The sequence below is a fragment of the Hemiscyllium ocellatum genome, chromosome 12 (genome assembly GCF_020745735.1).
Source record: "Hemiscyllium ocellatum isolate sHemOce1 chromosome 12, sHemOce1.pat.X.cur, whole genome shotgun sequence".
In the NCBI taxonomy this organism is placed as follows: Eukaryota; Metazoa; Chordata; class Chondrichthyes; order Orectolobiformes; family Hemiscylliidae; genus Hemiscyllium; species Hemiscyllium ocellatum.
In genome coordinates, this window is record NC_083412.1 from 87,740,614 (window position 1) to 87,755,628 (window position 15,015).

Sequence of the window (15,015 nt, forward strand, 5' to 3'; positions counted from 1 at the left end):
TACCCTGGACAGTAAAGAATGTGGAGTAATCAAATTAGCCAAAATCTTATTGAATAATTATGTTTTATGTTCAGGTACCACCACCATTGGCCTATAGCAGTCACATTGGCTACCAAAGATCCACTTTTCTCTATGCAGAGTCTAGGGCTTTTTCACTATTAATGTTCAAGAACAGACTACAGTACAGACGAGGTTCTTTGGCCCAGCAATTCGATACCAGCAAAAACAACTCGAAATGTACACCAGTCCCATTTCCATAACCTTGAATATTATAACATTTCAAATGCTCATCTGAGTATTATTTAAAGGTTGTGACATTTCCTACATCAACTACGCTCATAAACAGCACATTCCAGACATCTACCACACGCCGGGGGAGAAATGTTTTCCTCAAATCTTTTCTAAACCATTGGTGAATCTAAATAGAAGAGACCCTTGTCTCACATATGATGAGTTATTGTATGATAGTGATAGGTACAATTTACATTAACTTGCTAAGCATTATTCCTCAAGTCTCTCAAAAGCTATAGAGAATACAACTATTTCCTATGGGTACTTGGACACAGGTCCACCCAAACATCATGAGACGGCAGATGGAGTGTATCTCAGTGCAACATGAACATTAACTCTCCTTTAGAACCATTACTTTCATAACAACTTCTCCCCCTCAAGATTTTTCCCGTAGTTAATCAGTATGCATTCACATGTTTAACTATCATACATTTGCCATTACCCCATCTGCTCCAGTCCCTGGTTTCACAATGTCTGGACATTGTACATTTCACAGAATGCACTCTCATTTTGAAAGAGGAAGGAAGGTAAGTTTTCTGCCTAAGAACTGTTGACCACAATTCTGACCTGTCACCACTGGAGAGTCTTTAATTTCTTGGATGCCCTTCGTGGAGAATATTCAACCCTGGTAGATCTAGCAGTCTTATCTGAAGGACTCCTAGTCTCCTTAATTCCCTTTAAAGAGGATCTCTTCTCTACTAACTCAAGCAAATGATCCATAATGCCATTCCAGTCACCTTTAATCTGATGAATATTCACGACTTCTTCTTTGCAGTATAATGTATTTCTGGATCAGCTGATATATTTTTAATTAGTGCAGGTACTTTATTTTTTCAGTATTCTGGATGCTCAGACTTATCTTTCTTATTGTCCACATGGAGTCAGCACAGAAACAGACCCTTTGGTCTAACGCATCCATGCTGACCAGATATCCTAACCTACTCTTGTCCCATTTGTCAACACTTGGCCCACATCCCTCTAAACCCTTCCTATTCATATACCCATCCCGATGCCTTTTAAATGTTTTAATTGTACCAGCCTCCACCACTTCCTCTGGCAGCTCATTCCATACACGTACCACCCTCTGCAAGAAAATGTTGCCCCTTAGGTCCCTTTTAAATCTTTCCCCTCTCACCCTAAACCTATGCCCTCTAGTTCTGGACTCCCCCACCCTAAGGAAAAGACTTTGCCTATTTACCGTATCCCTGTCCCTCATGATTTTATAAACGTCGATAAGGTCACCCCTCAGCCTCCAACGCTCCAGGAAAAACAGTCGCAGCCTATTCAGCCTCTCCCTGTAGCTCAAATCCTCAAACACTGGCAACATCCTTGTAAATCTTTTCTGAAGTTTTTCAAGTTTCATTACACCCTTCCTATAGAAAGGAGACCAGATAGGAAGGTAGGCTAGGTGTACTCAGCACATTTCCATTTCACTCAAGCAAATTGTTATTGTGAATTTGCTGTTATATATGGGTTGGCATATACAACATTTTTAGTTCAACGCATTGTCTGTCTTCAGTGGTTGTTTGAGTTGAGAACTAGACTTTTTCACATTCTCAGTCTGCTGCTGGAAGAATGTTGCTCATTCAGCTCTATCTTTGTCACTGAAATTGACTGTTCTACTGGATCACCACAATGTTCTGCTGTCTAAGCAACAGCAGTTATGGATTCATGAATGAGCTCAAATGGATGATGCTGCTTATTCTTAGTCTCAGTATTTACTCCTTTGTACTAACTTTATTTAATTTACTCTTCTGATCTGATTCAATGATGACAGCAATATTTTCCAGACTAGTCAATCCCCTGCAATCACAGATTTCACAATCAGTTATGAGACCCTTAATCTCTTTTGAGACTTCTTACCATCATGCCACTTAACTATACCCTGATGGCAATGCAGGTAATGTCTAAGTGTCCCCAGCATATCCTTTCTTTTACATTTTCCAGAAAGGATTTTGGAATAATTAGTTTTCTGTCACACACAAATAAGTCTGCATGACTGTGAAATGAGTGGCATTTCCCTCCAAGTCATTCACCATCCAGAATTGAAAATAACCCCTGTTGCTTCAGTGCTACTGGGTTAAAATTTTGTAAGTCCCTTCTTAATGTCATCATAGGTGTACCAACACAACTGGACAGCAGCAGTTCAAGTGAAAGCTCACCACCACCTTCTCAAAGGCAATTAAGGATGGGCAAAAACATTAAACCAGCCAGTGACACCTACATTCCATGCGTGAATAAAAAACTGCTGTCAGTGCTCAAAGTATGTATTCCTGGACCTTTGTACTGACTGTCCTTCAGTAGCATACTATGAATGATAGCCATCTTCCTCACTGTTTTGTTCTTGTCAAATTTGGTGGAGGGTCTCTTAGCTTGAATTTGGTGAAAGCTCTCTTGGCTTGAATTTGGTGAAGGCTCACTTAACTTGCTGGCCATTGTTTCTTCTTGGCCATATGAAACAATTCTGTCTCACTATAAAAGGTAATGTCAACAGATTCTTTCTTCTTCTTGGGTTCCACCATTAATCTAGGAAACCTTATGAAATAATCTGCAAGTTATTGCTTGACCGTATGATTGACAATGGTTTGTTTCTTGACCAATTGTTTTTCTGGAACTAATAGGACTCTTTCTGCCTCTTGTGATGTCAAATCATGTGTTCAATCTTAAAGAGAGGAATGATTGCTAATTATGTAAATATTTTCAACTGTCTTATGTGTTACAATAAAACCTGGAGCATATCGAAGATCCTGGCAATGATTCCACCTGTGTTCTGTGTTCTCAACTCTGTAGGTTGTAGCTTGTGACTTTTCAGCCACAGGATCTCATCTGATAGAACAGTCACACTCACACTTCCTTAAATTTTGCATAATATCCTTTGACAAGTTCTCATCTTTTCTGTGATGCTTCAGTAGTTGGGATCACCAAGTTCCCTGCGAATGCCTTGGTTATCTGTTTTAAAAGAGACTTCTAAGCCATATTAAGTTCTTCACCGTCCTTTTTCATAGCTCTATAATTATGTCTTACCCCTGCATATTTTTGGGCAGTGATCTATAGTATAGCATTCCTTTGTCCTGGCTGGGAATTGTCTGTACCTGTGAGGCCTTGTTGTTCCATAGTGCTGAGTGGCTCATAGTATCTGCTGTTTTTAATCTTGTATTATTGCTTTCATTAATGCCTTATTAAATTCAGAAGCTGAAAACTTTGTTCACTCCCGTCAACTCCAATATAACAATACTGCAGTAAATTATTCCAAAAATGCTTTAAATTCTGTTAAAAACTTATCTGTAGTGATGGATCATTTGAAGCTTTTAAAGTGTGTTTTCTTGTAATGCTGTCTCTGTGCTGCTTACTGGGGTTATTTCACCATTTGTAATGACTTTTAAATGGGCCTCTCAAAGCTTAATGTTGATCTCTCTCTCTCTCTCTCTCTGCACTTTCTCTGCAACTGAAACACTGTCTTCTGCGCTCTGTTGTGCTACCCTGATGCACTTTATAGGGTATAATCTGCCTGTAGACCACAGCACACAGAACAATTCTTTTCGCTATCTTGCTCCATGTGAGACTAATTAATCAAACCAAAGCATGGCAGCACATTGGCTCAGTGGTTAGCACTGCTGTCTCACAGCACCAGGGAGTCAGGTTTGATCCCAACCTCGGGCGCCTGTCTGTGTGGAGTTTGCACATTCTCCCTGTGTCTGCGTGGGTTTCCTTCGGATTCTCTGGTTTCCTCCCACCGTCCAAAGATGTGCAGGTCAGGTGAATTGGCCGTGCTAAGTTGCCCATAGTGTTAGGTCTATTAGTCAGGAGTAAAAGTAGGGAAATGAGTCTGGGTGGGTTACTGTTTGGAGAGTTGGTGTGGACTTGTTGGGCTGAAGGGCCTGTTTCCACACTGAAGGGAATCTAATCTAAAAGATTAACAGAGTTGCACTGTGCCTTTATCTGGATTTTCCCACCTTCTGTGGATGCTACTTTCCTGCTTCTTCCCAGGCAAAATGGACTTGGTGTTATTTTAAATTTTCCAAAACACTTCCTTCTGCGCAATGATTAAATAAGGTTCATGGTTTCGCTCTTTATAAATCTTCCCACTGAAATTCTGATTTAATTACCAAACCCTGGTAATGTACAACTTCTGGTTTTTCATCTTCTGCCAGGCTCTTTATCAAATTTCTCTTAATTTGCTCTTTTCCATCTGAAATAAATCTCGAGGCCTTCCTGATACCACAACCACAATTTCAGTTACTTTTCTGCTCCCTTAACTGTCACTTACAGCTGTATCTCATGGGCTTACTCACAATGATGGGAAATTATTGCTTTCGGGAGGTATAAATTGTCTTTTTTTAAACTTCTTTACATTATGGTTTTACATTATTTTTGTAACAGTTTTCTCCTTTCCCTCAGGGACCTCTAACAGTTATTTCTGCAGCCCTCCTTGTTCCATTCAGATCTAAAATCAGAAATTGCTGGAAAAACTCAACAGGTCTGGCAGCATCTCTGGAGAGAAAGTAGAGTTAACGTTTCAGGTCCAGTGACCGTTCTTCAGAACTGAGTGTTGCAAGGAGAAGGTTGGTGTATATGCTGGAGAAGGATTGGGGAGGGGGGTAAGTGGTAAACGGCAGGTAGAGATGGAGACCAGACCGAGAGAAAAACATCTGAGCAGATAAAGAAATGTTTCTTTCTCTCTGGGCTCCATCTCCTGCTACTATTTACTCTTCCCCCTTCCCTTACCCCTTCTGCAGCACATACCCCAACCTTTTCCTATATAGTCAGTTCTGAGGAAATGTCATTGGACCCGAAATGTTACCTCTGCTTTCTCTCTGCCGGGCCTGGTGGGATTTTCCAACAGTTTTTAATTTTGTCTCTGATTGTCAGCATCTGCTATTCTTTGGTTTTACACACAGAGCCTTCTTTGCTAAGACCTCCATCTTTTTCTCAGTGTGATTGCCTTTTCCTCTTTGCTAAACCCACACTGTTGTCTCTTCACTTCTTTTCAACTTCTTGATGAACATTTGCTTTTACAGTGCTGGACTTGCCCTGTTGCTGTTCTCACTGCTTCTGGTTGACTGTTGGTTTTGTAGTTTTGCTGATTACCGGTGTCTTCTTAAAGCAGAAATGCTCCTAAAATGCTCAGCAGAGCAGGTTTTTACAATTTACATTAACCGGGGCGGCACAGTGGTTAGCACCGCTGTCTCACAGCACCAGGGTCCCAGGGTCAATTCCAGCCTCGGGCGACTGTCTGTGTGGAGTTTGCACATTCTCCCTGTGTCGGCGTGGGTTTCCTCTGGGTTCTCCAGTTTCCTCCACAGTCCAAAGATGTGCAGGTTAGGTGAATTGGCCATGCTAAATTGCCCGTAGTGTTAGGTGCATTAGTCAGAGGGAAATGGGTCTGGGTGGGTTACTCTTCAGAGGGTTGGCATGGACTTGTTGGATCAAAAGGCCTGTTACCACACTGTAGGGAATCTAATCTAATCTAAACTTGTCAAGCATAACTTTGAAAGACTTTTGGAAGCTGTACAGAGTAAAGTTACTTGAGTCATCAAACTGTACAGCATGGAAACAGACCCTTCAGTGCAACTCGCCCATGCTGACCAGATATCCTAAAGTAACCTTGTCCCATTTGCCAGCATTTGACCCATACCTCTCTAAACCCTTCTTATTCATATACTCATCCAGATGCCTTTTAAATGTTGCAGTTGTACCAGCCTCCACCACTTCCTCTGGCAACTCGTTCCATACACACACCATGCTCTGTGTGATCAAGTTTCCCTTTTAAATCTTTCCTTTCTCATCTTAAATCTATGCCCTCTAGTTTTTGGACTCACTGAGATGTTGGCTGTTCACCGTATCCATGCCCCTCATGATTTTGTAAACCTCTATAAGGTCACCCCTCAGACTCTGATGCTTCAGGGAAAATGGCCCCAGCCTGTTCAGCCTCTCCCTATAGCTCAAACCTCCCACCCTGGCAACGTCCTTGCAAATCTTTTCTGAATCCTTTCAAGTTTCACAACATCCTTCCTATAGGGACCAGAAGTGCATGCAACGTTCCTAAAGTGGCCCAAGCAATGTCCTGTACAGCTGCAACATGACTTCACTAACTCCTATACTCAATGCACTGACCAATAAAGGTAAGCATACCAAACGCCTTCGTCACTATCCTGTCTAGCTGAAATTCCACTTTCAAAGAACTATGAACCTGCACTCCAAGGTCTTTTTGTTCAGTAACTCTTCCAAGGACCTTACCACTAAGTATATAAATCCTGCCTGATTTACCTTTCCAAAATGTAGCACCTCGCATTTACCTAAATTAAACTCCATCTGCCACTCCTAGGCCCTTTGGCCCATTTGATCAAGGTCCCATTGTACTCTGAGGTAACCGTCTTCGCTGTCCACTACACCTCCAATTTTGGTGTCATCTGCAAACTACTAACTATACCTTCTATGTTTTATATAAATGACGAAAAGTAGTGAACCCAGCACCAATCCTTGTGGCACTCCACTAGTCACAGCCCTCTAGTCCTAAAAGCAACCTTCCATCACCATGCTTTATCTCCAATCTTTGAGCCAGATCTACATCCAAATGGCTCGTTCTCCAGGTATTCCTTATGATCAAACTTTGCTTACCAGTCTACCATAAGAACTTTACATTCCTGATGAAAGGCTTTTGCCCGAAACATTGGTTTTCCTGCTCCTCGGATGCTGCCTGACCTGCTGTACTTTTCCAGCACCACTCTGATCTAAACTCTGGCTTCCAGCATCTGCAGTCTTCACTTTTGCCATAAGGAGCCTTGTCAAACGCCTTGCTCAAGTCCATATGGATCACGCTCACCACTTTGCCTTCATCAATCCTCTTCAAAAAACTCAATCAAGTTTTTGAAACATGATTTTCCATGCACAAGCCATGTTGATGATCCCTAATCAGTCCTTGCCTTTGCAAATACATATAAACCTGTCCCTCAGGATCTCCGGGTAAAAAACGAGGTCTGCAGATGCTGGAGATCACAGCTGAAAATGTGTTGCTGGTTAAAGCACAGTAGGTTAGGCAGCATCCAAGGAATAGGAAATTCAACGTTTCGGGCATAAGCCCTTCATCAGGAATGAGGAGAATGTGCCAAGCAGGCTAAGATAAAAGATAGGGAGGAGGGACTTGGGGGAGGGGCGATGGAGATGTGATAGGTGGAAGGAGGTCAAGGTGAGGGTGATAGGCCGGAGTGGGGTGGGGGCGGAGAGGTCAGGAAGAAGATTGCAGGTTAGGAGGGCGGTGCTGAGTTGAGGGAACAGACTGAGACAAGGTGGGGGGAGGGGAAATGAGGAAACTGGAGAAATCGGAGTTCATTCCTTGTGGTTGGAGGGTTCCCAGGCGGATGATGAGGCGTTCCTCCTCCAGTCGTCGTGTTGTTATGTTCTGCCAGTGGAGGAGTCCAAGGACCTGCATGTCCTCGGTGGAGTGGGAGGGAGAGTTAAAGTGTTGAGCCACGGGGTGGTTGGGTTGGTTGGTCCGGGCGTCCCAGAGTTGTTCTCTGAAGCGTTCCGCAAGTAAGCGGCCCGTCTCCCCAATATAGAGGAGGCCACATCGGGTGCAGCGGATGCAATAGATGATGTGTGTGGAGGTACAGGTGAATTTGTGGCGGATATGGAAGGATCCCTTGGGGCCTTGGAGGGAAGTGAGGGAGGAGGTGTGGGCGCAAGTTTTACATTTCCTGCGGTTGCAGGGGAAGGTGCCGGGAGTGGAGGTTGGGTTGGTGGGGGGTGTGGACCTGACGAGGGAGTCACCAAGGGAGTGGTCTTTGCGGAACGCTGATAGGGGAGGGGAGGGAAATATATCCCTGGTGGTGGGGTCGGTTTGGACGTGGCGGAAATGACGGTGGATGATACGTTGTATGCGGAGGTTGGTGGGGTGGTAGGTGAGAACCAGTGGGGTTCTGTCTTGGTGGCGGTTGGAGGAGCGGGGCTCAAGGGCGGAGGAGCGGGAAGTGGAGGAGATGCGGTGGAGGGCATCGTCGATCACGTCTGGGGGGAGTCTGCGGTCCTTGAAGAAGGAGGCCATCTGGGCTGTGTGGTGTTGGAACTGGTCCTCCTGGGAGCAGATGCGGCGGAGATGAAGGAATTGGGAATATGGGATGGAGTTTTTACAGGGGGCAGGGTGGGAGGAGGTGTAGTCCAGGTAGCTGTGGGAGTCAGTCGGTTTATAGTAGATGTCTGTGTTGAGTCGGTCGCCCGAGATAGAAATGGAAAGGTCTAGGAAGGGGAGGGAGGAGTCTGAGATGGTCCAGGTGAATTTGAGGTCAGGATGGAAGGTGTTAGTAAAGTTGATGAACTGTTCAACCTCCTCGTGGGAGCACGAGGCAGCGCCGATACAGTCATCGATGTAGTGGAGGAAAAGGTGGGGGGTGGTGCCAGTGTAGTTGCGGAAGATGGACTGTTCCACATATCCTACGAGGAGACAGGCATAGCTGGGGCCCATGCGGGTGCCCATGGCAACTCCTTAAGTTTGGAGGAAGTGGGAGGATTGAAAAGAGAAGTTATTCAGGGTGAGGACCAGTTCAGTCAGTCGAAGGAGGGTGTCAGTGGAAGGGTACTGGTTGGTGCGACGGGAAAGGAAGAAGCGGAGGGCTTTGAGTCCTTCGTGATGGGGGATGGAGGTGTACAGGGACTGGATGTCCATCGTGAAAATAAGGTGTTGGGGACCGGGGAAGCGAAAATCCTGGAGGAGGTGGAGGGCGTGGGTGGTGTCCTGAACGTAGGTGGGGAGTTCTTGGACTAAAGGGGACAGAACCGTGTCGAGGTATGCGGATATGAGTTCGGTGGGGCAGGAGCAGGCTGAGACAATGGGTCGGCCGGGGCAGTCAGGTTTGTGGATTTTGGGATCTCCTCCAACAACTGATGTCAGGCTTCCCAGTATCTAATTCCCTGGCTTTTCCTTTCCAAACTTCTTAAATAGTGCCACCACATTCGCCAACCTTCAGTCTTCCAGCATTTCACCTGTAGCTATCGATGCTACAAATACTTCTCGAGTGCTCGGATAGAACTTAGCTGCATCCACCAAAATGTCAAAAGACTATTTGACATTATCACGTGGAATGGTACTCAGCGTAACATGAACCTTAATACCTTCAGAACTGCTGTCTCTACAACTTGCAGTAGAGGCTGGAGAGGCTGAATGACCTTGTGCTGTTACTAATTCGTAAAACTATATGCAAGTCTATCACAGAATGAAGAATAATTGCTTTGCTCTGTGGTTTAATTATCTCTTACCCTCAAACCATGTTTCAGCTGAGAATTTTCAGCAGTTACTCTTGACTTATCGTGATATGTCTTGGGCACATGATTACTTTTATGTGTTAGCACGAATGGCTGATGTCTCTTCAAAAATAGTGTGGAGAGGAATGTGGTACAAGTGCAAAGCAAGTACTCACACAGCAATTTCTGCTGAAAGTAGTTCAGAACATTCTGCTAGTTTTGAGAGATTTGATTGAGGTGTTCACATCGATGAAGGTTTTTGACAAAGTAATAAAAGGGAAATACTTCCACAAGCAAAATAGATCTGTGAGAGACAGTTTTGAATAACTGTATTTCCTTTTTATTCTGAGAATTAAACACATCCAATGCACTCATCTTAAAGATGTTTCGGCTAAATGTCAATTTCATTGAATTACACAATTGGCTTCTCTCTGTCAGGTCCAGTGAGGTTTCTCATTACATCACTCCAAATTTGTCTCATTAATGAACTATCACGTTATTGGGGAGGTTTGATGATAAAAGCTTGGCAGGTGGATTATAATTTGGGGAAAGATTAGGGTATACACTTTGGCAGGAAGAGTAGAGGAGCTGAATATTATTTAAATGGGGAAAAACTGCAGAAGGCTGCAGAACAGAGGGATCTGGGAGTCCTTGACCACAAATCACAAAACCTTTGCATTCGACTTCAGGTGGAATAGGGAAGGCAAATAGAATGTTGGCCTTTATTTCAAAACGAGTGGAGCATAAAAGCAGAGAGCTTTTATTAAAATGATACAATGCACTAGTCAGACCACAGCTGGAATACCGGGGACAACTTTGGGTCCCTTCTTTAAGATAAGATACTTTGGCATTAGGTACAGTCTAGAAAAAGTTCACTAAGCTGATATCAGGTACAGAGGGATTGCCTTCCAAGGAGAGAACCAACCGATTGGGCCTGTTCTTAATGGGATATAGAAGAGTGAGCAGTGATTTTGTTGAAGTCTTAGAGATCTTGGCAGGGTAGATGGGGAAAGTTGGTTTCCCTTGTGGGAGAGACGAGAGCCAGAAGGCGTAATCTCGAACCAAGAGTTCACACACTTAAAATACAGATGAGGGGGAATTTCGTCTCTCAGAGGGTTGTAAATCTGTGATTCATTTTTTTTCCAATAGATGACTATGATAGTGAAGATTGAGAGAGACAAATTTTTAATCAGTAAGGGAGTGAAGCGTTAAGGGGAAGAGATGGGAAAGCGAATTGAAGGATTATGAGATCAGTCTCAAAATCTCATTGAATGGTGGAACAGACAAAATGGGCTGAATGCGGTGCTGAAAATGTGTTGCTGGTTAAAGCACAGCAAGTTAGGCAGCATTCAAGGAACAGGAAATTCGACGTTTCGGGCCAGAGCCCTTTATCCTGTTCCTCGGATGCTTCCTGTTTCTTGGATGCTGCCTAACCTGCTGTGCCTTAAGCAGCAACACATTTTCAGCTCTGATCTCCAGCATCTGCAGACCTCACTTTTTACTCGAAAATGGGCTGAATGGCCTACTTCTGCTCATGTATCCAATGCTCTTCGGGTCATTTGGCATCCCTCTAGATTGACGCTAGCTCAGTTCTACCATATTGCCATACCCAGAGCAACTCCCCATTGCCCGGAGAAAGACACATGTGGGGGTCCAAATAACCAATAGAAGACCATTGTGCATCTGGGTAAACACTTGTGATTTGGAGTTGCTTGCACAGGGGCAAGCCCCGATGGGGCAAATTAGAGGACATTTATGGACAGCCTCCTGGAAGTCCTGGCCAATAGGTTGTTTCAGATGAGGATGAACCTCTTCCCTCAGCACCAAAAGAGGATGCCATGCCATCAGACTCAGCCAGTAAGGTCAGAGGTTGTCCCTTACTCAGTGTGGACTCTACCGCTTGGGAGGAGGAACAACAGTGAAGGAGGAAGATCTTCGGTCTTCTCCATTCCAAAAGTTACTCAAGAAGCTTGACTCCAGCAGGGAGCCTACTTGATTTGAACCCATTTCATCACTTTAAGTATTCACTCCCTTCACCGTGTTAAACATTCACTCCCTTCACCGTGTTAAACATTCACTCCCTTCACCGCGTAAAACGTTCACTCCCTACACCGTGTTAAACATTCCCTCCCTTCAGCGTGTTAAATATTCACTCCCTTCACATCATTAAACATTCACTCCGTTCCCCAAGTTAAGCATCCATCCCCTTCATCGCGTTAAACATTCACTCCCTTCAACGTGTTAAACATTCACTCCCTTCACTGCGATAAACATTCACTCCCTTCACCGTGTTAAATATTCTCTTCCTTCAGCACGTTAAATATTTATTCCCTTCGCTGCAGTAAAGATTTACTCCCTTCACCGCGCCAAACATTCACTCCCTTCACTGCGTTAAACATTAACTCCCTGCACCGTGTTAAACATTAACTCATTTAACCGTGTTAAATATTCACTCCTCTCACCACGTTAAACATTTACTCCCTTCACCGCGATAATTATTCACTTCCTTCACCGCGTTCAACATTCTCTCCCTTCACCATTTTAAATATTCACTCCCTTCACTGGGTTAAACATCTTTTCCCTTCCCCACGTTAAACATTCATTCCCTTCACCATGTCAAACATTCACTCCCCACACCGTGTTAAACATTCACTCCCCACACCGTGTTAAACATTCACTCCCTTCACCGTTTTAACTATTCACTCCCTTCACCGCATCAAAAACATTCACTACCTTCACCGCGTTAAACATCTCTCCATTCACTGTGTTAAACATTCTTTCCCTTCACCATGTTAAACATTCACTCACTTCACTGCATTAAATATTCTGTCCCTTCACCGTGTTAAACATTCTCTCCCTTCACCGTGTTAAACATTAACTCCCATCCCCGTGTTCAACATTCACTCCCTTCACTGCGTTAAATATTCACTCCCGTCACCGTGTTAGACATTAACTCCCGTCACCGCGATGAATACTCAAACCCTTCACCGCGATAAACATTCACTCCGTTCACCCCATTAAATATTCACTCCCTTCACCGTGTTAAACATCCTCTCCCTTCCCCGCGTTAACATTCTCTCCCTTCACCATGATAAACATTCACTCCCTTTACCGAGTTAAACATTCACTCCCTTCACTGCGTTAAACATTCTCGCCCTTCACTGCGTTAAACATTCTCTTCCTTCACCGTGTTAAACATTCACTCCCTTCACCATGGTAAATATTCACTCCCTTCACCGGATTAAACATTCACTCCCTTTGCCTTGTTAATCATCGTCTCCCTTCCCCACGTGAAACATTCACTCCCTTTACTGTGTTAATTATTAATTCCCTTCACCGCATTAAATATTCATTATCTTCACCGCGTTAAACTTTCACTCCCTTCACTGCGTTAAACATTCTCTCCCTTCACTGTGTGAAACATTCTCTCCATTCAGCGTGTTAAATATTCATTCACTTCCCCACATTTAATATTCACTCCCTTCACTGTGTTAAATATACACCCCCTTCACCATGTTAAACACTCACTCACTTCACGATGTTAAACATTCACTCCCATCACAGTGTTAAACATTTACTTCCTTCACCGTGTAAAACATTCTCTCCCCTCACTGGATTAAACATTATCACCGTTCACTGTGTTAAACATCCTCTCACTTCACCGTGTTAAACATTTACTACCTTCACCGTGTTAAACATTCACTCCCTTCACCGTGTTAAACATCCTCTCACTTCACCGTGTTAAACATTTACTACCTTCACCGTGTTAAACATTCACTCCCTTCACCGTGTTAAACATTCGCTCCCTTCACCGTGTTAAACATTTACTTCCTTTAAAGTGTTAAACATTCACTCCCTTCACTGCGTTAAATGTTCACTCCATTCCCCCCGATAAAAATTCACTCCCTTCACTGTGATAAACATTCAATCCCTTCACCGTGTTAAACATTCACTCCCTTCACTGCGTTAAATGTTCACTCCATTCCCCCCGATAAAAATTCACTCCCTTCACTGTGATAAACATTCAATCCCTTCACCGTGTTAAACAATCACTCACTTCACCGTGTTAAACATTCACTCCCTTCTCCGGGTTACACATTCTCTCCATTCACCATGTTAAACATTTGTTCCCTTCATGTTTTAAACATCCTCTCCCTTCCCCACGATAAACATTTACTCCCTTCACCATGTTCAACATTCTCTCCATTCACCGTGTTTAATATTTACTCCCTTCACTATGTTAAACATTCACTCCATTCACCGTGTCAAACATTCTCTCCCCTCAGCGGATTAAACATTCTCTCCCTTCACCATGTTAAACATTCACTCCCTTAACGGTGAAAAATATTCACTCCCTTCACCGTGTTAAATATTCACTTCCTTCACTGTGGTAAACATTCCCTCCCTTCACAGCGGTAAACATTCACTCCCTTCACCGTGTTAAATATTCTTTCTCTTCACCGTGATTAATATTCATTCCTTTCATCGTGTGAAGCATTCACTCTCTTCACCGCGTTAAACTTTCACTCTCTTCACCGCGTTAAACATTCTCTCCCTTCACTGTGTGAAACATTCTCTCCATTCAGCGTGTTAAATATTCATTCACTTCACCACATTTAATATTCACTCCCTTCACTGTGTTAAATATTCATCCCCTTCACCATGTTAAACACTCACTCACTTCACGATGTTAAACATTCACTCCCTTCACCGTGTTAAACATTTACTACATTCACCGCGTTAAATATTCACACCCTTCACCGCGTTAAACACTCACTTCCTTCAACGCATTTTACATCTCTCCCTTCACCATGTTAAACATTTTCTCCCTTTAACGTGTTAAACATTCACTCCCTTCAATGCGTTAAATGTTCACTCCATTCCCCCCGATAAAAATGCACTCCCTTCACTGTGTTAAACATTCAATCCCTTCGCCATGATAAATATGCCCTCCCTTCACCATGTTAAACAATCACTCCCTTCACCGTGTTAAACATTCTCTCCCTTCACCGTGTTAAACATTCTCTCCGATCACTGTGTTAAACATGTACTCCCTTCTCCGGGTTAAACATTCTCTCCATTCACCATGTTGAACATTCGTTCCCTTCATGTTTTAAACATCCTCTCCCTTCCCCACGATAAACATTTACTCCCTTCACCATGTTCAACATTCTCTCCCTTCATCGTGTTTAATATTTACTCCCTTCACCGTGTCAAACATTCAGTCCCTCCACCAGATTAAACATTCTTCTCCGTTTACCGTGTTAAACATTCACTCCATTCACCGTGTCAAACATTCTCTCCCCTCAGCGGATTAAACATTCACTCCCTTCACTGTGTTAAACATTCACTCCCTTCACCGTGTTAAACATTCACTCCATTCACCGTGTCAAACATTCTCTCCCCTCAGCGGATTAAACATTCACTCCCTTCACTGTGTTAAACATTCACTCCCTTCACCGTGTTAAACATTCACTCCATTCACCGTGT